Genomic DNA, 25,103 nt, shown 5'->3' on the forward strand with positions numbered 1-25,103 from the left:
AGCAAAATAACCACAAGCCAGATCCAGAAACTTCTCTAGTATATTAGAATGTTCCCTTGAGCTTATTTATGATCAATAATTTCTCTAAGAGGTAAGTATTCTAACTTTCATTATCAACTGATTTTACCTGTTCTTGAACTTGATATAAATTGGATGATATGGTATATATTCTTCTGCAAGACATTTTTGCTCTAATAATTATGGTAATGTCTGTAAGGTTCATCCAGGTTGTTGCATGAATCAGTTATTATTATATTTTTATTGCTATGTAGAAGTCCATTGTATGAAATATTCCATAATTTATTTATCCATTCTTTTATTTATGGATATTTGTATTGCCTCTAATTTTCACATATTTTTGAATAAAACTGCTATGTGCCTATATTTTGGTAGACATATACACTCTATTTTCTGGAGCACATATTCTAGGAATGAGTAGCATTTAGTAAGCACTGCCAAATAGTATTACAAAGTATCTGTAATAATTTTTATTCTCACTGCAATGTATGAGTGTTCCAGTGTTCCCATATCCTTGCTTATAACTTCGTATTGCCAATCTTGATTTCTTATTAAAAATTTTAGCCACTTTGGTGGAAATGCAGTCATGTCTTCGGGGGGTTTTATCTCAGATTTTTTATGGTGATCTTTGCAATCATTTTGATTTTATTTTTATTGGTTGTGTTTCTTCATTAACACCTCCTGTATTATACAATTTTAATTAAACTTTTAATTTTGAGATAATTATAGATTTATATGCAGTTTAAACAGATATTTGATTTTACTATTTTTTTCTCTAATATATCTATGCCTTATATTATATAATTTTAATGTGGTTTTTCAAAGTTACCCAATAATGGATGCTATCAGTATTTTGTGTAAAGCAAAAGTACATAGGCTTTGAAAGAATTTGAGATTTATAAGTAAATGAATGAGATTTTAGGTATGGCTTTGTGACTTTGGAAGGAAGGGGGCTGTACGGAACTCCTACTTTAGTTTGTAGGTAGGGGTAATCTGATATCCAGACAATGCATTGAAAATATTATTTCTGTCCAGAGTGTTTTGAAATGTTATATATATTTTACATCACAAGAGTTTACACAACCAAGAGTTCCAAATATATAAGAATTGAGTTGTCTAAGCTATCCAAAAAGACAGTGCTACTGTGCCTTTGAATTCATTTTATAGTAGACAATCTCTCTTTTTCCTTAGTCAAACCACTATTTGTATTTTAACCTTGGAGTCTATAATTAGACTCTCCAGAACAATAAAAATTTTCTAAAGACTATCTCTTACATCACTTCCTACATAATCCCTGCCCAGGACTCCTGACTCAAGAGCAACAAAACAGCATGATATGCCACAAGTTGAGTAGAACTGGCACCTTTAACAGAAAATTATCAGTATATGCATCTGTGTTTATTCTATAACAAAATCAATATTTGTTGATATTTCCAGAAAAAAAAAAATGACTAAATTTGAGAAAAAGCGTGCTAACCTAAACAACAAAAAAGAATCAAACCCATCTTCATTAGCTATTTCTTTATACAAATGCCTGCCTGAGACAAAGATTAGCTATTAATTTCAGTCTCAGATAAGTCAGGAGAATGTACAAAAAATATATTGGTGCTACATTTCTAACAATTCTATATATAAAATTCTTGGTAAAAATAAAAACGTACATACATATTTCATAAAATAAAACATTGAGTTCTTATTTTATAAACTCATTCCTGGCTGCTTTGCTGGGAAATCATATTGGTAATAGCCACAGCAATAAAACAGTAGCAATATTATGCTTATTTATATATTAGGAAAACATAGTCAAAATAACCTAACCATCAGCTACCAAAATACTTTCCCAAGTTCCTTTTATATGTGCCCTTGAATTCATTGTTCTTTTCTCCCCCAGCCTCCTCATGCCTAAATCATGTCTTCTCAGCAATTTTTAACGTGTCCTTTCTATTTCTATCTAAAATGGTTTCTCTTTCATCCTAAAAAAAATCATACACCCCCTCCACTCCAAAAAAAACAAAAAACAAAAAACTCCATGACTCTTCCAGTTCCACTTGGGATCTTCTTATTCATATCTGTCTTTTCAAAATGAAGAACTGCAGTATCTTTGACCTTTCACACCATGCTAAAGCAACCATAAATGTTGGTTTATTTGACTGATATACCTGCTTCAGTGATGGTTTCTTTTGTTGCCAAGGCTCAGTAGTATTCCTCTCGAGACTGTATACACACACACACATCCCGCCCTGTGGATAATCTGAGATATACAAAAATTTTCACCTTTCATCTGTAATCTTTACACACGCTTTCAAAATTCATTTGGAAGAAAAATTATAAAATGAGCCTCCTTGTGTCAATGTTTTCACTACATAATCACTTCCTAATTGAATGCAATCTGGATATTGTATTGTGCAAGGAGCAAAGCTTCACGTAGAATTTTTCATTGGAAACTGTCAGAGGTATTTGTATTTGGTATAGGCTTATTGGTAACAGCTGAGCAGGAAGCCCAGTGAGAGCAAATTGCAGCCATCTCAAAAATCAGACATTTTACTGAGTTTTTAAAATAGTTCATATAAAATAAAATTTCATTTCAGGGCATTATCTCTATAGCATCAAGACTGCACTTAAAACTAGGTCCTACACAAGTAAAATATGTTTAGTTCCAAGCTATGTGCTCCAAGTTTCTCTTTAAATAACATTGATTTGTTCTTAAAGAATGGCTCACATTTCTGGTTTTAAAATTTATCTTTTCAAAGAGTGGCTAGTCTATGTTATTTTCCCTCTAATCACTTCTCCATTAAAAGAATTTCACACTAATATTCCATCATCTCTGGTCTCTCCTGTGGTTTATATACAATTACTTATTAACTTCTCTAGGCTTTATCTTCTCAACGTCTTTGATTTAAAATATGATATAAATTACCTTCAATTCTTTCCACTATACCTTATTAATCTTTATGGGGATGCTTATTAACACCACAATAAAATCAATGAAATACCACTTCACACACACTGGAATGACTAAAATAAAAACTATTGACAAACATTCATGAGGATTTGGAGCAACCAGAACTCTAGATCATTGCTTGGCAACAATGTAAATGGTACAATCATTTTGGAAAACTATTTAACTGTTTCTAAAGATGTCAAAACTATAACTACCCTATGATTTATCAATTCCAGTTCTAAGCGTTTATCCAAGAGAAATGAAAAAAATGTGTCCATTAGGAGACATGCACCAGCATGTACTAGAAGCAACAAATGTACATCAACAAAAGAATGGATACAGTTTCACATACTCAATGGAATAAAGGAATAAACAACATGGATACATCTCAATTATATGTTGAATTTAAAAAAAAAAACACATAGGGACTTCCCTGGTGGCACAGTGGTTAAGAGTTCTCCTGCCAATGCAGGAGACACAGGTTCAAGCCCTGGTCCGGGAAGATCCCACATGCCTCAGAGAAACTGAGCCTGTATGCCACAACTGCTGAGCCTGCGCTCTAGAGCCCGTGAGCCACAACTGCTGAGCCCGTGCGCCTAGAGCCCGTGCTCCGCAACAAGAGAAGCCACCGCAATGAGAAGCCCGCGCACCGCAACGAAGAGTAGCCCCCGCTCGCCGCAACTAGAGAAAGTCTTCGCACAGCAAAGAAGACCCAATGCAGCCATAAATAAATAAATAAATAAATAAATGTATTTTAAAATATATATATATATAAAAGACACACAAAACAGTATATGCCATCAGATTCCATTTATGTAAATTCCAAGAAAAAAATGAAAGTAATGGTTATAGGAATCAGAACAGTGGCTGCCTCTCCTGGGCAGGACATTCATAGGACATGTTAATGAGGGACATTTCTAGGATGATTGGGGTGAGGGTTATTCACACTGATACATTGAACTGTATTCTTAAATCTGTTTACTTTGTTGTTTACAAATAATATCACCATAAAGTAATTTGAACTATGACATTAGCTTTCAAACGTGTCTTTCAATATCCACTGGTATCAATATGCTGGAAGGGAAGGTCCCTTCTGCTTTTGGTTTCTAACTAGTAGAACTGACCAAATAATCACTTGTTAACAAAGATCAAAATATCACCTCCAGGGGCTTCCCTGGTGGTGCAATGGTTGAGAGTCCGCCTGCCGATGCAGGGGACACGGGTTCGTGCCCCGGTCCGGGAGGATCCCACATGCCGCGGAGCGGCTGGGCCCGTGAGCCATGGCCACTGAGCCTGCGCGTCCGGAGCCTGTGCTCCGCAACGGGAGAGGCCACAACAGTGAGAGGCCCGCGTACCACAAAAATTACCTCCAGTAATGTTTCAAAAAATGACCCCTTACCACTCCCCCGAAATGCAGAGCTCTCAGATAATGACTAGATGAGATAATTTGGCTTCTAATCAATCTTGATCTTGAGATTGCCTGTGGGAACAATCCCTGAGTTACACCAGAGTTATAGACACAAAACTATGGATGTAGCCAAACTTCCCACCCCCATGGGACAGTTTTTCCTCAGGTTTTAACAGCAAAGTGCTTAGAGCAAGGAAGCTCAAAGAAAGAGAGTGTGCCTGTGGACCCTGGAGAGTCAAAATGAAGATAAAGCAATTCCTTCCGGAACAATAACCTGGAAACACCATGACTCCTCCTATTGAAAACAGGACCCAATAATTAAGGTGTGGGAGACAGAGGCTGAAAGTGTTCATACCAATGTTCCTCCTCTGATGAAAATGATCAGGAGAAATGTCCTTCACTAGTGATGTGGTTTCCCTCACAGTGAATAGAAGAATTTAGTCCATTATGGAGTAGTTATACAATAAAATACGTAATCACTAAAAATTGTGTTTCTGAAAAACTAGTAAGTTCAGGAAGTGCTAATATTGTACCATTACCAGTATTTTTAAAACAACTGCAATACTACTTACAAACACTATAAAAAGCAATCACAGGGGCTTCCCTGGTGGCGCAGTGGTTGCGCGTCCGCCTGCCGATGCAGGGGAACCGGGTTCGTGCCCCGGTCTGGGAGGATCCCACATGCCGCGGAGCGGCTGGGCCCGTGATCCATGGCCGCTGAGCCTGCGCGTCCGGAGCCTGTGCTCCGCAACGGGAGAGGCTACAACAGTGAGAGGCCTGCGTACCACAAAAAAAAAAAAAAAAAAAAAAAAAAGCAATTACCACTCCATTAAAAAATATATACATATACACATGTATGTAATATACTTTTATATTTTATATACCATGTAAATATTAAGACTGATCATCTATGGATGTTTTGCATTATTTTTATTATGCTTTATGTATTTTTATGTTTCAAACTGTTTATTGTTATTAATTTTTTATTGAAGTATAGTTATTTACAATGTCATGTCAATTTCTGCTGTACAGCAAAGTAAGTCAGCCACACACACATATATACATATTCTTTTTAAAATTCTTTGTTGATTTGTTTTAAGTTAATCTAAACAATAAATTAAATACACACAAAAACTTAATCATATATTTAAGAATAATACAAGATAGATTCCTATGACTTCTAGGGAGAAGATTAAATTTTGTAGAAAATCCAACAACCAATCATTATCATCATAAAAAAGCAGTGGCGTTTGGCTAGTTCATCCCTGGGAACATAAAGAAGCCCTGGCTCAAGAGAAGTAAGCAACACATAAGGGCAAAATTAAACACACCTAAATTAAAAGATACTTTGCCACACACGGTAAGTACCATACAAGAGGGACAAACAAGAACTATAGAAAATAAAGAAAAAACTGCCAACTATTTCTGTGGTGGAAAATTTCAAGGTGAACCAAGTGTCATAAATGGTTAGAACTCTAAAAGGAAAGGACTTGCCACTGGATCCTGGTTAATGGTGTGCCACTTTTAATGTGCACATTGCCCAAGTGAATACATGAGATGAGAATGGCCACGTAGGACGTGTAGCTATTTTAGACCATATTTCACGTGTGCAAATAGATGAGAAGCACGAGAACCTCAGAATCCTCTTCAACACATTAGGGGTCATCACTAATACAAATAAAGAATTAGAATCACTCTTCTTCGTGGATAACTTGCTTCGATTTGCTGTTTCCCTGGGGCTCTTTATTCGAATAGGTGGTGGAAATCATAATAATATACAGGGTCCTTGAATAAAGATTGCCAACATAGCACAACCAGGAAAAAGAATTTAGATGTTGGCCAGGAGAAAAACGCAACAGGGAATAAGAATGTAATTGAGGGTCAAGATACACATTCCCTGATCAATTCAAAAGTAGAAGGCATTGAGCTTCCCTGGTGGCGCAGTGGTTGAGAATCCGCCTGCCAATGCAGGGGACACGGGTTCGTGCCCCGGTCCGGGAAGATCCCACATGCCGCGGAGCGGCTGGGCCCATGAGCCATGGCCGCCGAGCCTGCGCGTCCGGAGCCTGTGCTCCGCAACGGGAGAGGCCACAGCAGTGGGAGACCCGCGTACGGCAAAAAAAAAAAAAGTAGAAGGCATAAAGATGAGCACGTCCAGAAAAGAACATTCTTCAGGCTGGAGTTTGACAAGGAGAATGGATAGTTAAAGCAAGCCTGGGAGATTACATTCTGCGGTTTCTTGTTTTAGCAAGAAAAAGAACGGGTGCTTTAATCTACGGACTTGTAGCTCTTGGTGAAGTGGGAACAAAACATTCTTAAACTCTTATAATCATGAAGATGGTTAAATATAGCTATTTATTGAGCGCCTACCAAGTTTTATTTATCGTGTTTGAAATGCTGAAAATTTTATCTCTAATCTTTACAACAGTCCTGAAAGTTAGAGGTCATTGAGTTCATTTTGCAGATAAGAAATCAGTGGCTCAAGGATGACACCCAACTTGTAATGGATAGGACCAGAGATTTGAGTCCCAGGTTTACCTAATTCAAGAGGCTTTTCTCTATTATATCATCTTTACCACAGAAGAAAAAAAAAAACCAACTTCTCTAAAGGAAGTATTTATATTTCCATACAGTAAGTGCAAAGAATAATACTGTCAAGACTGCTGGAATAGTTTTCATCTACTTTCTCCCTGTTTCCCTTTTGATAATGTTTTTACCTCTCTCAAGAAATGCTACAGATATCTATCATGTGCCTTTAATTTGTATGTTCTCCTCATTAGTTTCCTACAGACATTTCGGTGCCTGCAGAGGTCAGGTCCCCAGGCTGTAAAATTCACTAAGCAGATTGCTTTGAAATATTATCCCTCCACAGGCCCCTTGTCTAACTTCTGTAAATCTGCTCTGAGTTGCTTTCCTAACTTGACTTATATGGCTTATGGGTTTTTACACACCAATTTTGTTCAGCGAGTGAGCAAAAATAGTTTTCTAGAATTCCCAAACTCAATTCTTTTCCCGCTCTGCACATGTTTTATCTTTGGCTGGTTTGCAGACATGAATAACCAACAATGTTGACAATCTGTGTATTCCCACTTGAGTGACACCATATTGGCAGCATAACAGAGAGATTGTGTCTTTCATGTTAAATGAGAGAATTGTTGAGTGATATTAGATATTTTATGCACTGCAAGCCTCTCAAAAGTTCTGCATTTTATTCAAATACATACATACACAAAATTCTCTGTCTCTTACTGTCACTACCTCTATTTTGTATTTTACACTTTTTGCCCAAAGATAGAGGCTCTGAGGATGGAGAAGTTCATTTTCTGTATAGTCCATTTTGCTTTACAGTAGCCTACATAAAGCATTTCAGGAACCATAGCTTTTCTCTCCAAGTAGCCCATAACAATTTTTCTGAGTCTTACTCATTTGAGACATCTGTTCTCTACTAATACAAGGCATAATCATTAAATAGCTTAAATTTGAACTCCTTATTGGGAAAGTCCATGCCTTCTTTGATTTATTTTTGCAGAATCAGTAGTATCCATTTACTCCATGACCATTTAATGAGCACCTACTACAGGCCATACCTTGTACTAAATGCCACATAAGTACAAATGAATAAAAAAGTCTCTATTTTCAAGGAACAAACTGTCTCATGGGAGAGGTGGTCAAGTAACGAGACAAATACAAGGCAGTGTGACAAATGGCTCAAAGTAGCTCAGTACAAAGATTGGAGTATCACAAAGCATGAAACTCTCAACTAATCTCTGGCTTGGGTGATAATGAAAAAAGTTTTTATGGAGCACACATCTGAGTTGCTCTAGATGGAGTTAGCAGAGCATGTGAAGAAAGACAGGGACTGCAGGTGGAGAAGCAGTGTGGGCAAAGATATGGAGTCTTGCAAAAACCATCACCCATTCAGAGAAGGGCAAGCAGTTTAATTTTAGTAAAGAATAAGGGCCAGTTGAAGAATTCTAGAAGATAAGATTGGAAAGTTTCATAGAGTCCACAGTTTGAAGTCTTTGTATATCATTCTAAGAAGTTTGAGCAGGAGTTTACCTAGGTAGGATTTTTTAGGTTGTGTGTATGTACCTTTTAAAAATAATTTAGAAAACAATCTGAACATGTTATGCCCTTTCATGCACAAACCACAATCATGTACGTGTACACACAAGCAAATATTGAATCATCTGGATAAGAGCAATATAAATAAGTACTACCATGTAAGGGCATTGCACTTTTGAGGGGATGCAAATGTCGTTTGCAGTCAAAGAAAAAACAGTTTCTCCCTTAACGTGTCAACATTTAACATTTAATATATTGTCAGGATATTTAACCATTAATTACTTAAATATTTGTAATGTGGAAAATACTTAAAACGATCCCATTCAACTTCGTACAGATATGATTATCTTAGCTATTATAATTGATTTTTTCTTTTCCGCTAACAATGTGCAATTGATCTTTACATAGATTAAAGACTTCAGTTTCTAAACTTAATAAATTGAGATTTGTCATTTGGCATTTTGAAACTATATAATGTTGTGGGATACTATTCTTTACTTGTTACAGGCATATGACAAAAAATCAGAGGCTGAATGCACCGTGACTACTTTATAAAGAGGACAAGTGATGACAATGGTAACAAATGCTTGATTTCTCTATGAATGGAAGCACTCTGTAGTGGAGTGGAGTGAAGTGGAGATCATGGTGGGGAGTGGTATCATCAGATGGACACGAAAGGCGTGGTGGACTCACAAGAACCTGTCTCTGAGCACCAAGTCTAATATTTATATCTCAAACTCTCTTCGGTTTCTGATATATGACATCGACAGTAACACTAAAGCAAAATAACTTTTGAATTTCATCGCTTTTTTTTTCTATTTAACATATTGTTATTTTGTTTTTAATATTTGGATAAGACATATAAACTTCAATAGTTTATACCCAATTTTTATTTATACATATTTAGGTAAAACTATAATTAAATAGTTTAAATCAAAGTGGGATATCTGTAATAATTATTTTAATTGTCCATTCAATACTCAAGCTTGAAAAGCTGTAGTAGGCGAAGAAGAACCATTGTTGTCAGCTACTTCATTAGCGAGATGTCAAACATAGTGTAAATTCGCATGTATTGTATCCAAAAGACCTAGGTTCACATCTTTTCTCTTTAAGTTCTTATGAGTTATGAATCTGTTTCCAAATGTTGAAAATGGAGATAATGATATCTGTCTTTCAAAAATCAGTGAGATTATTTGTGTAAAGTATCTGCACACTACTTGTATTTAATAATGTCAATTTCCCTTTTTATATATCTGAACTCTGATTTTATCATCTATAAAATGGAAATATTAATACACATGCGATGTGATATGTAGAATCCTAGTCTTTATAAAGGGAAACACAAGGTTCCAGCTGCTTTTTTTATACAAGTAGAAACAGAAAGATGATGTTTTCCATTTTGAAACAAATATCTCTTGAGTGACCTCTCAGTAACGTCCTTGTAAAAAATGTAGGCACACATTTTCCTAAAGAACAGATTTATGAATAAGAACTTCTGTGAGAGTTTGGGTATTTATGTGGATGAGACTTTAAAAGGCTCTCCACTCCCACACGAGTTAGAAAAGAGAGCTTTGGAAAGGGGATGAACCAATTTCTGTTAGGTTCCCAGCAAACAATTGGAAGAAAAAGATCTAGACACCAAAACCTTCTCCAGAGTGTCAAAGTTGGGGAAATCAGGAAAAGTGGGCTAGGATAATCCTTGGTCAATACTTATCAAGAGTGGTGAAAAAAATTACCATGCGAAAGAAAAAGATTGTTATATTGACAATATTAGCTACCCTTTATTGGAAAGTTCTGTGTGTCAGATATGATTCTAAATGCTTTGTATTAACTGCATCTAATCCTTATAAAAGCCTTGTGCTATGCATTCTGTTCATGTCCACTTCATGGATGAGAATATTGAGGCACACAGAAAATTAGGTGACTTGTCCAAAAACACCCCGCTAATAGCTGGCACAGCTGGCATTTGAACTCAGGCAAACTGGCTTCAGAGCCCACCTTGTAAACCACTGTGTAGTTCTGCCCCTGGTGCATCATAGCAGAGAGTGAGCTTTTGGACTGAATAGAAGGAGATGGTGAGAGTGGTCCTTGGTCCTCACGATGATGAATTACAGATAATGTCCTAATACAGCAGAAGAGACATGTGGACCACAGAAACCACGTTACTTACAAGAGTGCCTTCCTGGCTTTGAAGTCAGTCTATGAAGTGGCCCTGGGCTTGTTTTCAAGCTGATGAAGTAAGACTGGGCAGGAGTTGCCCCTGGACATCCTGGACACTGATGGGTGGGCATGCAGAGATTCTCAAGCATGTTGGATAAGGGGCAACATAGCTGAAGAGGGTAGGGTGAACCTTTGGCAACTGAAGCATGATAGATAGTGTGGCTACCTGCTGGAGTGAGGGTATTATTCCCCCCACAAGAAAATAGTTCCCCACCTAATGTACACTTATAACGTCATTTTACAAACTGCATATTTCAACACAAATATTAGTACTCCTTTACTTACATTTTTCCACATGCCTGGACAAATGCGTATGTAATAAAAATTGCAATTGACATGAGTAAAATGTGGGGTTGGTAGTAAGATTATGATTTACATAATCAATTCTGGCGTCAGAGAGAGGGAGATCCAATATGCTTCTGGCCCATGTGTTGTTCTTCGGACCCTTGCTCACCTCCTGGAAAATGTCCCTCATTCTATTTGGTCACTGGGTGACATGAGGTGATGCTTCCTGAGTTGTGTGTCTTGTGACTCTTGCTTCATTTGCAAGTTATGCTGCCTACACCTCTGAAGTCCATGTTATCTGCCATATCCCCTGGTCCTGAGGTCCATGGGCCCAGCAGCCTTCCTGTGCCAACCAGAGGCCTCCTACAGTAACTGATGCTTTAGGCCAAGACTGATGTTCAGCACCCTAGTACTCTTTTCTACTTTCCATTTTCTGGGCTGGATTCTGGTTGCATTTCTCTGGGAAGCTTCCCTTGAGCCCACCCTCCCCCATACCACCCCCAAGTCCTTTCAAATCTACCTTTTGGTCAGCAACTTCCTGCACCACATTGAATACGAGGCTTCCCTCAAATGCTTGGACTTTCTCTAAGATAGTGTATGGTCAGGCCACTCAAGATGGCTGTTCTCTTGCTCCCTGTATATCCCCTGCTGGACCAGTGCCTGCTTCACCTACACCTAATGGCATGACTGACCTTCCTATGTGCTTGCCCCAGGCCACAGACAATGATTATTCTAACTTAGATCAGAATATCTCCACTGTGATAGCTTAACAAAGGGGTGGTGAGGGTTGTGCCCCTCTGCTGGTTCCCTTGGTAACTGGTGAGCCAACCTGGTGTCATTTGTCAATTCCCCCCTATAACTAGTAACCCACCCCCTGCAGCAAAGACTGCTGCCTAGTCCTGTCTGCCTTCTTCGCCACCAAATGGGATGTCACTCCAGGACCTTGCTTCAGACGTATAAGATCCCTCATCCATTAGACCACTGGTGCCTCTGCCGCTGACGCCGGGGCTCTTTCTTTGGTCTCACGGATGGGCAGGTACAGGGCTTGCAGGCCTGCGGGATACAGCTCAACAGATGGACACTGAAAAACAAGAGAAAGACCTTCTCTAGGATTCTTTCAGAACTCATGAGCTGTTTCTAACCCATTTCTGGAGTTTTTTAAATCTCAGGATTTAGAAGCTAGGTCATTCATAGCCGACCTCTTGCCCTCTGACTTCCTTTCTTTAGATCCTCTTCTATTTCCACTTGACTTAGACACATCTTCCTTTTTTCTCAATCTGACCTCATGGTCCTGCAGGACAAAAATCCAAATTACAGAGAAGGGAATCTATGTTGAAAATATTCTAAAAACTTAAGGCACGGTATACAAATATACTTAAATTTAATTTCATTCCTCCTAAAGCTAGTCATGAGAAGGCTGTTTCTGTTTCGTTGATGCAAAAAGAATGAAAAACCAGTGACCCGAATGGTTTGCTAACAATATCCTAAATACCTTGTTGATGGAAACTGGATTACTTCCGTGATCCAGTCCACACACATCTTCACTTTCTGCCTGCAGCTCTCGTTGGTCCACTCCCTTGTTTTTTTCTCTAAGATTAAATCAGAGTGTAAAGGTGAGTTGCGTGAGTTCACAGGTAAATTTCCGAAATAATTGCTTTTCATCTTCTCAGTTGAATGTGAAATCATTTTGTATAATCAAATGACAAGACTTCGGAAGTAGTCATGCATCTACCTCAGCCTCGGTTATGCTCTTAAAACCCTGTCACATACTTTCAGTGGGACAGAGACATAGGAGACCTGTTTGCACAGCTCTTTTAAATTCTAATAAGTTTCTCTGAAGCATATTTCAAAATACCATAGTCCCTCCCCACTTCTGCACCGGCTCAGAGGCAAGTCTCCTCTTTCATCTTCAAACAACTTCAAAGTTTATTTTTGAAATAAGAGTTTCTTTTCCCATGGAATTCAAAGAGCTTTTTGGCCTTCTGTGAGGGAAAAAGCTCCAGGTTTTCAGGAATGCATTAAAAAAGCTGCCAGTGGGCTTCCCTAGTGGCGCACTGGTTGAGAGTCCGCCTGCCGATGCAGGGGACGCGGGTTCGTGCCCCGGTCCGGGAGGATCCCACGTGCCGCGGAGCGGCTGGGCCCGTGAGCCATGGCCGCTGGGCCTGCGCGTCCGGAGCCTGTGCTCCGCAACGGGAGAGGCCACAACAGGAGAGGCCTGCGTACCGCAAAAAAAAAAAAAAAAAAAAAAAAAAAAAAAAAAGGCTGCCAATGCTTTAGCACCTCCCTGACCTTTAAAAGCATTCAATTTTCTTTACCTTTGTTTTTTGGCTGGCTTTGTTGGAAGCTGAGGGAAGTGCTTGGGGCCTATGGGAAGCTGGTCTATCTGAAATGCCGAAATGCCTAAAAAACCCTGCCTTTTTTTTTTCTCTCTACCTATGGATTACTTAGAAATTTTTTTAATGGATTGAAGAAAGGAAAGGAGAGAGGGAAGGAGGAAGGAAGGGAGGGAGAAAGAAAAGAAAAGAAAAAAAAGAAAAGGAAAAGAAAGAAAAGAAATTTTCCACTTGCACAACCTCTTTTTTTTTTCTTTTTCTTTGTTTTCCCTTTGTTTGTTTTTTCCTTCTTTTTTCTTTTTTTTTTTTTTTCTTTTTCTTAGTCTGATAGCAATCAGGACATTTTCACTGGGAAGTTTAACTTTTCGTCTTTCTTTATTTCAATTTGAATCCTCCGGTGATGGGAGTTTGCCGCCTGGAGTCTGTCAGCTGCTCGTCTCAGACCATGTCCCTCTCTGTAATTAAAGCAGGCACTAGGGCTGGGAGGGCGGCCTTGCAGCAGGTAATCTGGGGCTCAATCACAGCATCTGCCCTGAGGTTAAGTCTTCTGCTACTTCCATCACTCTGGCAAGGACGTTTGAAGCTCTGGAGAGAGGCGATTCATTTTTGGCATTGTCATTGGAGGTGATGAAGGAGAGGGAGGATAGAAATTTCTTCTTGGGGATTTTTTAAACTTGGGAAGAATATTTTTGTCCCCATAATTCCTGTTGGAGAATTGCTGAAAGCCTTGGACCAGGGAAAACTGCATCCAAGGTTCTTATTATCCCTCCTCACGTGATGTACTGTTTGCTATTTTTCAGGAGTATATGTTTTCTTTCTCCAAATGAATCTTCAGCACTTTCAAGACAAGAATTTTTTTTTAATACCCTTAGTGTTCCCTGCAGTTCCCTTTGCAGTGACACACCTCGTAAGTGCTTGAAAATAATTAACGATAAATTTTTTCCTTAAGTCAGGATGAAGAGTAGATTTATCAAGAAATTCTGCTTCCATAGGAAGTCTGTGAAAAGCAATGAGTCTCTTTTTTTGTGAGACAGTGAAATGCTCTTTTCAAATGTTTAAGTCTGTTTGGGGCCTATCCTTTGGTATGGAAAAATACGAAAAGTCATAGAAAACTATTTCAAATAAAACCAACATATTGCAAAATATAAAGCCTTCATCTTTCTTCTTTATTTTTATTAAAATAGCCCAAATCTCACAATACCTAATATGAGAACTTCTGGAATTAATACTGAGTTCAGTCAGGTTGTTACTTCAATTCATTGCTATCTCAGTTATTACATTTCAATTCAGTAGTTTTCCTCTGTTCAAATTTGGATTATGGGAAAAATAAATCAATGCTCAATTATTTCATATAAGTGTAAAATTTTAGAACTGAAAAGAGCTTTAAAATCCTGTAGTTAAGTTACAGCATTTCCACACATGGAGAAATAAGCAAAGATTGAGAGATTTGCTCAGAATCATACAACCACACAGTTCATTTGGCGCAATCAGAAATGGGGGGGGAGGGAGGATTTATATAAACAGAATTGGCCTTGACCATAATTTTAACAAAGCAGACTTTTTTTTTTTCCAACAGGCGTGACTTTACCCTTAGAGAGGTGATTTTTTTTTCACTCTCCTTGTAAGCTCACTGTATTTAATGGATAGATGTTTATTTTGCTAGGCAAGATTGGTTTTAGACCAGGTTTTGAGGAAGGATGCAATTTCTTGAGAAATTATCAAGATGCCTTCTTTCCCCTATAACAATATAGCCTGTTGTTTTCAAGAACTGAACATACTCCCCACCCAGCCATGGGGATGGCTCTGAATGGAAACCTTGAAAACGATCTGATAGGCCTTCAGAAGAGCAGCCTTCTCTCTTGAGTCTATATCCCCTTAAAAATAATATCTACTTTTCTCAGTTCTGGCTCACTTCTCTTTCTCTGATAACCTACAATCTGTACTTCAGAGACCTAGCACCTTAGAGCCTCACCATCCCTTCCAGCTGACCTGTGGCACTGGTAGATATTCTGAGTTCACTGAAAGAAGATGCCCCCAGGTCATGGACCTTCCATCTACATCTCTTTCCTCCCCCACAGCTCAGAAAACACCACAGGAGACCAGGCTGCGGAAGACTCAAGAGGAGAGGAGTCAGGTAATGGACCAACTTGCCAAGAAGCTTACTTCTGGCTACCATAGTTCTCAAGGATCCAGGTGGCAGCCTCTCTGACCCAGGGACAGAACCTATAAGAAAGAAGCCAAAGGAGTCAAGATTTCCTCTCTAGAAATGGACAAAGAGAGACCTCAGATCAGATTTTCCAAAGTGATCCATGCCAGATTTTCAATTTCAAAACTTCAGAGTTAGTGTCTGAGTTCAAAGAGACTGTTTATTTCTAGATGAAGAAACACTTAACTTCATTGTGAATGAAATAAGTTATCTTCTTTCAAAAGAAGCTATATCGGAGGCACTTCAAGAAACTGAAGTGTGTTTTGGGTGTGCCACTTTTGAGTAGATATGCCCCATACCCAAAAAGGAGGATGTTTGGGAGGAATTCTCCAGGTGTACCTCACAGCCTAGTCACAAATGCCATCAAGGAAGAGAGATTTGAAGTGATCTCTGACCAACTCCATTTTGTTGACAAACAACTCGGTAAAATGGATAAATTCACAAGAGTCAGGCCTTTCATTACAAGAATAAATAAAAATTATATACACCTCCAAAAGAAATCTATACCTTTGACAAGTCTATGAGTATTTTAGGCATCAAGGATTCAAACAATCCCTGTTGAGAAAACCAACTCAATTTGGTTATAAGATTTGGTGCGGAGTAACTAATCTTGCCTACTTGGTTTAATTTGAACCATGCCAGGCAAAGTCAGTACTTCTTATAAACAAGGACCTTGGGTTGGTGGGAGTCTGATGATGAAGTTTGCTAACACTGTTCAGAAACAAAGCCAGTATCTCTATCACTTACAGGTTTTTGACACTCACCACATGGACCTGAGGACAGCTTGGAAGAAGAGAAGAATCAAAGCAGTAGGAATAATTTATGAAAGTAAGACTGAACACTGCCCTCTCAAAAATAGCACAGAACTCAAAAAATCAAACTCAAGGGGTGTTTGATTTCTAAATGGACAAATAGAAAGAGATTAGTAGTGTGCTGCTGACATGACATCATTAACATCTGCTCCCAAACTGTTGGCTTTGAGCCCTGAAAAAAGCCAGTCACTATTCAAGAGCAGCCTAAAAGAAGATTCAGATCAATCGACTAGCAGCTATGAGAGTGTTCAAAGATAACACTGGAGGGATGAAATAGATGGATCAGAATATCTGCAAGGCGGGGTTAAAGTTCGAGGCAAGACATGGTACTCCAGCTTGATCAAATACATCATCAATGTGGCCTTTAGCAATAATGGCAGCTGCGTAAGATTTGTGTCAGTTGGGCCTGGATAGATCTGATGTCCCAAAGGCGTGTTGCATGTTTCTAAGGGTGATACAATGTGGAGCCCACAAGACAAGGGAACAAAGGGTGCTACGACCAAATAGGAACTGAGATGAGATATAATATCAATATGATATCTCACTGGATAATTCATCAAGACAAGAAGACACAATATGTCCTAGCCATGTGTAGTCCTAGAATACTAGGTGTGAAAATTGTCAAACAGGTATACATGCAAAATGTTTCAAAACGTATCAGCACAAAATAGAGTCTGAGATGATGTCAGTAACTGTATGCATGAAATTTCAATTTCTGAGCATAACATGACTATTATCATTTATTTTGTTACTGTGTGTTTCCCAACAAAATACCAAATTTTGTTTTGGCTCTGGTGGACTAGGTTGGTTTATAATAAGGCAAACTCCTTTCTTTTTCTTTACCTCCAAGTAAACAACTCCAAATCTCTATGATCTATTTATTTTAATTTTCAGGGAATCCTAATGTCTTCTGTTGGTAAAACAACTTTCCGTGAATACTTTCACATTTTTGAAAAGCCGTGGCTTTCTAAATAAAGCATACTTGTAACCTGGAGTTAAAGGATTTAAATAGTAAACAGGCTTTAGAAGTTAGAGGGACTTAACTTAAGGGACTTAATAGACTTAAGGGACTTAAACACCTATCTCCCTCAGAGCCATTTCAAATGCGATACACCTAGGGACTTTGCTCTCTCCTTGCAAAGGATTCCAGAGGATTCTCTCTTGCTCTCCCTTCTTCCAGGAGAAGAGGGACACGTTTGCAGCCACCCCATATAAGTTCTGAGCCTCATAATATGTGGTTCCTCTCCTCTGGTGTTAACCGTTACTGCACATACAAATAGCATCAGGCTCTCACTGTGCTGTCCCATGGGAAATTGGAGGGTAGGAAGCCAGTGATGCTAAAATGCTCTCATCCAGAGGTCTGGGGTTTCTACTCATACAAGTATATACTTACGGCACATTAACTTGTTAGTAGGTAATGTCTCAGACCCTTCACATTTTGGAACTTAACATTTCTTTTTATCACTTCATGTGGGTCAATGGCCTAACCACCATACTTTTTTCTTAATGAAAGTTTTGATTAGAACCTTGTGGAAATCAGTGTTGGTAATTAAGTAATAATTTAATAAATTAATTAATTTAGTCCTCTAAATCAACTTTGTCAATTAACATATAAAGAACAGTGGCCAAGAATATTTAAATGACTTTCCAGGATAAATAACCATGGGGTCTAATAAAATGTTAGTGAAAAAAGTATCTAGAAATCTATTACTGAGACTTCTTTCTTTCTTAACTCACACATTCCAGTACATTCTGCATGCTATTACATTTTCAAGTCTTTCTCAGCAAGACTGCATCTTCTAATAAGATTCCAATTCCAATTCTCCCTTCCAACTATAGCATCGTTGATGCTTGGGGATCTCAATATCATCCCATCTGTGTTCAGGCTACAGCAATTTTGACAGTTAATCTAGATCATAAAAATATGGGCATTCTCTAATAATATTTTTGAGTAGAGGATGGTGGAAATTCTTAATTGGAGACGGAATTATCACAGAATGATAGACTCCCTAGATAGCAGAATCTGAACCAATTCTCCCAGAAATATATCAGGATGGTTTGATTTTATGAGGTGAATGAGTGATATTTTTCTTTTTTCTTTTTTTCTAGAATGCACATCAAGGTTACAAAAGACCAAATTCTGTGGGAGAGAAAAACGTGTGTTGGACCAACAAAGCAGGGTAAGTTACAATGAGCTTCTGGGGCAAAGATAGCATATAAGCATACTACCAGAGGAAACAGTACAGAAAAAAATATCAACAGAAAGTGTATTTTTGACAAAATCTTATTAAATATTCACTAAATATTAGCCAATATACAACAGGCACTGATAGATAATTAAATAGGTGGTGTTGAGTTTTTTTTAATTTTTATTGATATAGAATTCATAGAATTCATTATTTTAAAAGGTAAAATTTATTGATCTTTTAATATATTAACAAAATTGGGCAACCATCACCACTATGTAATTCCAGAATATTTTATCACCCCAGAAAGAAACCTCATACCCATTCACAGTACAATTTCTCTCCATTTTCCTCTAGCCCCAATTCCTGGGAAACACTAATCTATTCTCAGGCTTTATAAAGTTGCCTATTCTGGACATTTCATATAAGTGGAATCATATTATATGTGACTTATTTGGGTCTAGTTTCTTTCATACCATCAGTGATGAATACATAAACAAAATGTGGCATGTCCATACAATGGATTACTAAGCCATATCATGGAACAAAGTACTAATTCATGCTAATACAAAAATAAACCTTGAATAAACCTTCATACTAAGAAGCACAAATTCTAGAGTCAAACTTCCAGGGTTCAAATCCCATCTTGGCTACTTCTGAGTTAAGTATATTTGGGTTAATCGTATAACCAATTTGAATCTCAGTCTCCTTTTTGATAAATGAGGTTCCAGTGAATACCTACTTCATAGAGTTTTTCTGAGGATTAAATAAGTTAACATATTACAGTGCCTGCTAACAGTGAGTATTATATAAATATCAACTATTATCATTCATATATAGAAAATATGAAATAGGAAGAAATACACATTTCGTAATATAAGCTATAGTAAAGTAAAGCTTAGCAAAATCTTGTCAGTTGTTGGGATTCCCAGAAGAAACAATGATTCTCAATGTTGAAGGTGAGGCAGATTCCTCTAGGGTATATTCAAATCTTAGGTCAAAAGCATATGTTTGTGATTATCAGGGGTCTGAGTATAAGAAGGTGGAGGAAAGCAGGACAAAAGTCCATGAATTGTGCCATTTTCAATATACTCTACCATCCTCTCTAACCTTTGAACAGCCGCTAGAATTACGGTGCATTTTCTTAACCAAATCAGCAATATCACATTATGAGCCAAAGTTTTTACTTTTAATTGTATACATAAATCTGCAATAGGATGAATAAAGGGTCTGCATTAGGGAGTCTAGAAGCTCTGAGCTTCTCATTGCTAATATGCATCAACTCCACACCATTCCTCAAATTTGCTTTTGGACTAAGATTGCTTCAGTCATACAAGGAAATGTAGCCCTTTCAGTCATGGTAGCTCTAGGTGGTTGACTTGGAAAAGAACTTATTTTGAACTCTGGGACTGCGGACACAGGAATGTCTGACGGGGAAATGGCCTGAGAGTATTTCTCTCCCAACCTTTTTGTTTTGAGACGGCAAGTCAGGATGTGGGAGAGAGATGAAATAGTTGGCAGTACTGAAACCTTACATGTGGTTTGTATCTTAGGGGAGCCTCAGGCTTTTTCTTTTCCAGTTAGCTAACAATCCAATGGGGTCAAGTGGAATGCTAGAAAGAAAGAGGAAATGCATGATTGGTCTGGGTATCTTTATAGGTAAGTATATTCTTTAACTTTCTGTGATTAAAGAATATAGGTCCAGAATATATGGGATAACTCGGGCAAGTTGTAAATGATGTATGAAATGAAAAATCCTCAGGGGCATGGCTCTGCAAACACTGTCATGCTAGGCCATTTACATCTGTATTAAGCTTAAACAAAGCAGAAAGATCTAAAATTTTCAGACGAAAAATGACAGTTTGCAGGTATGCACATGCATATGCACACATGAACATACACAAAAGAAAAAGCTCTTTGAAGATTATTTTTTACATTTTCATTCACAGAAGCAATTATAGAAGTATTTTTTCTCTTTTTTCTTTAATAAATATTTTATGATTTTTTAACAGTCTTTATTGGAGTATAATTGTTTTACAATGGTGTGTTAGTTTCTGCTTTATAAGAAAGTGAATCAGCTATACATATATATATATCCCATATCTCCTCCCTCCCACCCTCCCTATCCCACCCCTCTAGGTGGGCACAAAGCACTGAGCTGATCTCCCTGTGCTGTGTGGTTGCTTCCCACTAGCTATCTATTTTACGTTTGGTAGTATATATAAGTCCATGCCACTCTCTCACTTCGTCCCAGCCTACCCTTCCCTCTCCCCATGTCCTCAAGTCCACTCTCTACATCTGCATCTTTATTCGTGTCCTGCCCCTAGGTTCATCAGAACCATTTTTTTTAATAGAGTCCATATATATGTGTTAACATATGGTATTTATTTTTCTCTTTCTGAATTTACTTCACTCTGAATGACAGACTCTAGGTCCATCCACCTCACTACAAATAACTAAATTTTGCTTCTTTTTCTGGCTGACTAATATTCCATTGTATATATGTGCCACATCTTCTTTTTTAAAAAAATAAAATTGAAAATTTTTATTTTTATTTATTTTTTAATTAATTTTTATTAGGGTATATTTACTTTACAATGTTGTGTTAGTTTCTACTGTACAGGAAAATGAATCTGCTATACATAAACATATATTCTCTCTTTTTTGGATTTCCTTCCCATTTAGGTCACCACAGTGCATTAAGTAGAGTTCCCTATGCTATACAATATGTTCTCATTAGTTATCTATTTTATACATAGTATCAGTAATGTATAAATGTCAATCCTAATCTCCCAATACCTCTCACCCACCCTTCCCCTCAGTATCCATACATTTGTTCTCTACATCTATGTCTCTATTTCTGTTTTGAAAATAAGATCCTCTATACCATTTTTCTAGATTCCACATACATGAGTTAATACATGACATTTGTTTTTCTCTTTCTGACTTACTTCACTCTGTATGACACACTCTAGGTCCATTCACACCTGAACAAATGACCCACTTGCATTCCTTTTTATGGCTGAGTAACATTCTCTTGTATATATGTACCACATCTTCTTTATCCATTCCTCTGTCGATGGACATTTAGGTTGCTTCCATGTCTTGGCTATTGTAAATAGTGCTGCAATGAACATTGGGGTACATGTGTCTTTTTGAATTATGGTTTTCTCTGGGTATATACCCAGTAGTGCGAGTGCTGGGTCATATGGTAGCTCTGTTTTTAGTTTTTTAAGGAACCTCCATTCTGTTCTCCATAGTGGCTGTACCAATTAATATTCCCACCAACAGTGCATGAGGGTTCCCTTTCTTTCTATGCCCGCTCCAGCATTTATTGTTTCTAGATTATTTGATGATTTTTAGATTGGGTTGTTTGTTTTTCTCATATTGAGCTGCATGAGATGTTTGTATATTTGGAGATTTATTCTTTGTCAGTTGCTTCATTTGCAAATATTTCCTCCCATTCTGAGGGTTGTTTTTCCCTCTTGTTTATGGTTTCTTTTGCTGTGCAAGAGCTTTTAAGCTTCATTAGGTCCCATTTGTTTATTTTTGGTTTTATTTCCATTTCTCTAGGAGGAGGGTCAAAAAAGATCTTGCTGTGATTTTATGTCATAGAGGATTCGGCCTATGTTTTCCTCTAAGAGTTTTATAGTGTCTGGCCTTACATTTAGGTCTTTAATACATTTGGAGTTTATTTTTGTATACAGTGTTAAGGAGTGTTCTAATTTCATTCTTTTACATGTAGCCGTCCTGTTTACCCAGCACCACTTATGGAAGAGGCTGTCTTTTCTCCATTGTATATCCTTGCCTCCTTTGTCGTAGATTAGTGGACCATAGGTGCATGGGTTTATCTCTGGGCTTTCTATCCTGTTCCATTGATCTATATTTCTGTTTTTGCGCCAGTACATACTGTCTTGATTACTGTAGCTTTGTAGTATAGTATGAAATTAGGGAGCCTGATGCCTCCAGCTCCATTTTTCTTTCTCAAGATTGCTGTGGCTATTCAAGGTCTTTTGTGTATCCATACAAACTATGAAATTTTTGTTCTAGTTCTGTGAAAAATGCCACTGGTAATTTGAAAGGGATTGCATTGAATCTGTAGATTGCTTTGGGTAGTATAGTCATTTTCACAATATTGATTCTTCCAGTCCAAGAACATGGTATATCTCTCCATATTTGGATTCCTTTTATTTTTTTTTTTCTCTGATTGCTCTGGCTAAAACTTCCAAAACTATGTTGAATAAGAGTGGTGAGAGTGAGCAACCTTGTCTTGTTCCTGATCTTAGTGGAAATGGTTTTAGTTTTTCACCATTGTGAATGATATTGGCTGTGGTTTTGTCATATATGGGCTTTATTGTGTTGAGGTAAGTTCCTGCTAGGCCTACTTTCTGGAGGGTTTTTATCTTAAATGGGTGTTGAATTTTGTCAAAAGCTTTTTCTGCATCTATGGACATGATCATATGGTTTTTACCCTTCAATTTGTTAATATGGCGTATCACATTGATTGATTAACATATATTGAAGAATCCTTGCATTTCTGGGATAAACCCACTTGATCATGGTCCTCCCTCTGCTATTTTTCGGAAGAGTTTGAGAAGGATAGATGTTAGCTCTTTTCTAACTGTTTGATAGAATTCACCTGTGAAGCCATCTGGTCCTGGGCTTTTGTTTGTTGTAAGATTTTTAATCACGGTCTCAATTTCAGTGCTTGTGATTGGTCTGTTTATATTTTCTATTTCTTCCTGATTCAGTCTTGGAAGGTTGTGCATTTCTAAGAATTTCTTCATTTCTTCCAGGTTGTCCATTTTATTGGCATATAGTTGCTTGTAGTAGTCTCAATTTCAGTGCTTGTGATTGGTCTGTTTATATTTTCTATTTCTTCCTGATTCAGTCTTGGAAGGTTGTGCATTTCTAAGAATTTCTTCATTTCTTCCAGGTTGTCCATTTTATTGGCATATAGTTGCTGGTAGTAACCTCTCATGATCCTTTGTATTTCTGCAGTGTCAGTTGTTACTTCTCCTTTTTCATTTCTAAATCTATTGATTAGAGTCTTCTCCCTTTTTTTCTTGAGGAGTCTTGCTAGTGGTTTAACAATTTTATCTTCGCAAAGAAGAAGCTTTTAGTTTTATTGATCTTTGCTATTGTTTTCTTCATTTCTTTTTCATTTTTTTCTAATCTGATATTTATGATTTCTTTCCTTCTGCTTACTTTGGGGATTTTTTGTTCTTCTTTCTCTAATTGCTTTAGGTATAAGGTTATGTTGTATATTTGAGATGCTTCTTGTTTCGTGAGGTAAGATTGTATTGCCATAAACTTCCCTCTTAGAACTGCTTTTGCTGCATCCCATAGGTTTTGGGTCGTCGTGTTTTCATTGTCATTTTTCTCTAAGTATTTTTTGATTTCCTCTTTGATTTCTTAAGTGATCTCTTGGTTATTATCTTCAGTGATCTCTTGGTTATTAAGTAGTGTACTGTTTAGCCTCCATGTGTTTGTATTTTTTTTAGATTTTTTCCTGTAACTGATATCTAGTCTCATAGCGTTGTGGTCGGAAAACATACTTGATACGATTTCAATTTTCTTAAATTTACCAAGGCTTGATTTGTGACCCAAGATATGATCTATCCTGGAAAATGTTCCATGAGCACATGAGAAGAAAGTGTATTCTATTGTTTTTGGATGGAATTTCCTATAAATATCAATTAAGTCCATCTTTTTTAATGTATAAATTTAAACTTGTGTTTCCTTATTTATTTTCATTTTGGATGATATGTCCATTGGTGAAAGTGGGGTGTTAAAGTCCCCTGTTAAGATTGTGTTACTGTCGATTTCCCCTTTTATGGCTGTTAGCATTTGCCTTATGTATTGAAGTGTTCCTATGCTGGGTGCATAAATATTTACAATTGTTATATCTTCTTCTTGGATTGATCCCTTGATCACTATGTAGTGTCCTTCTGTGTCTCTAGTAATAGTCTTTATTTTAAAGCCTATTTTGTATGATATGAGAATTGCTACTCCTGCTTTCTTTTGATTTCTATTTGCATGGAATATCTTTTTCCATGCCCTCGCTTTCAGTCTGCATATGTCCCTAGGTCTGAAGTGGGTCTCTTGTAGACAGCATATATATGGGTCTTGTTTTTGTATCCATTCAGTCAGTCTATATCATTTGGTTGGAGCATTTAATCCATTTACATTTGAGGTAATTATTGATATGTATGTTCTTTTTACCATTTTCTTAATTGTTTTGGGTTTGTTATCGTAGAACTTTTCCTCCTCTTGTGTTTCCTGCCTAGAGAATTTCCTTTAGCATTTGTTGTAAATCTGGTTGGTGGTGCTGCAATTCTCTTAGCTTTTGCTTGTCTGTGAAGGTTTTAATTTTTCTGTCGGATCTGAATGAGATCCTTGCTGAGTAGAATAATCTTGGTTGTAGGTTTTTCCCTTCCATCACTTTAAATATGTCCTGCCAGTCCCTTCTGGCTTACACAGTTTCTGCTGAAAGGTCAGCTGTTAACCTTATGGGGATTCCCTTGTATGTTATTTGTTGTTTTTCCCTTGCTGCTTTTAATATTTTTTCTTTGTATTTAATTTTTGATACTTTGATTAATATGTGTCTTGGCATGTTTCTCCTTGGA

The sequence above is a fragment of the Physeter macrocephalus genome, chromosome 2, assembly GCF_002837175.3.
Source record: "Physeter macrocephalus isolate SW-GA chromosome 2, ASM283717v5, whole genome shotgun sequence".
Taxonomy (NCBI): domain Eukaryota; kingdom Metazoa; phylum Chordata; class Mammalia; order Artiodactyla; family Physeteridae; genus Physeter; species Physeter macrocephalus.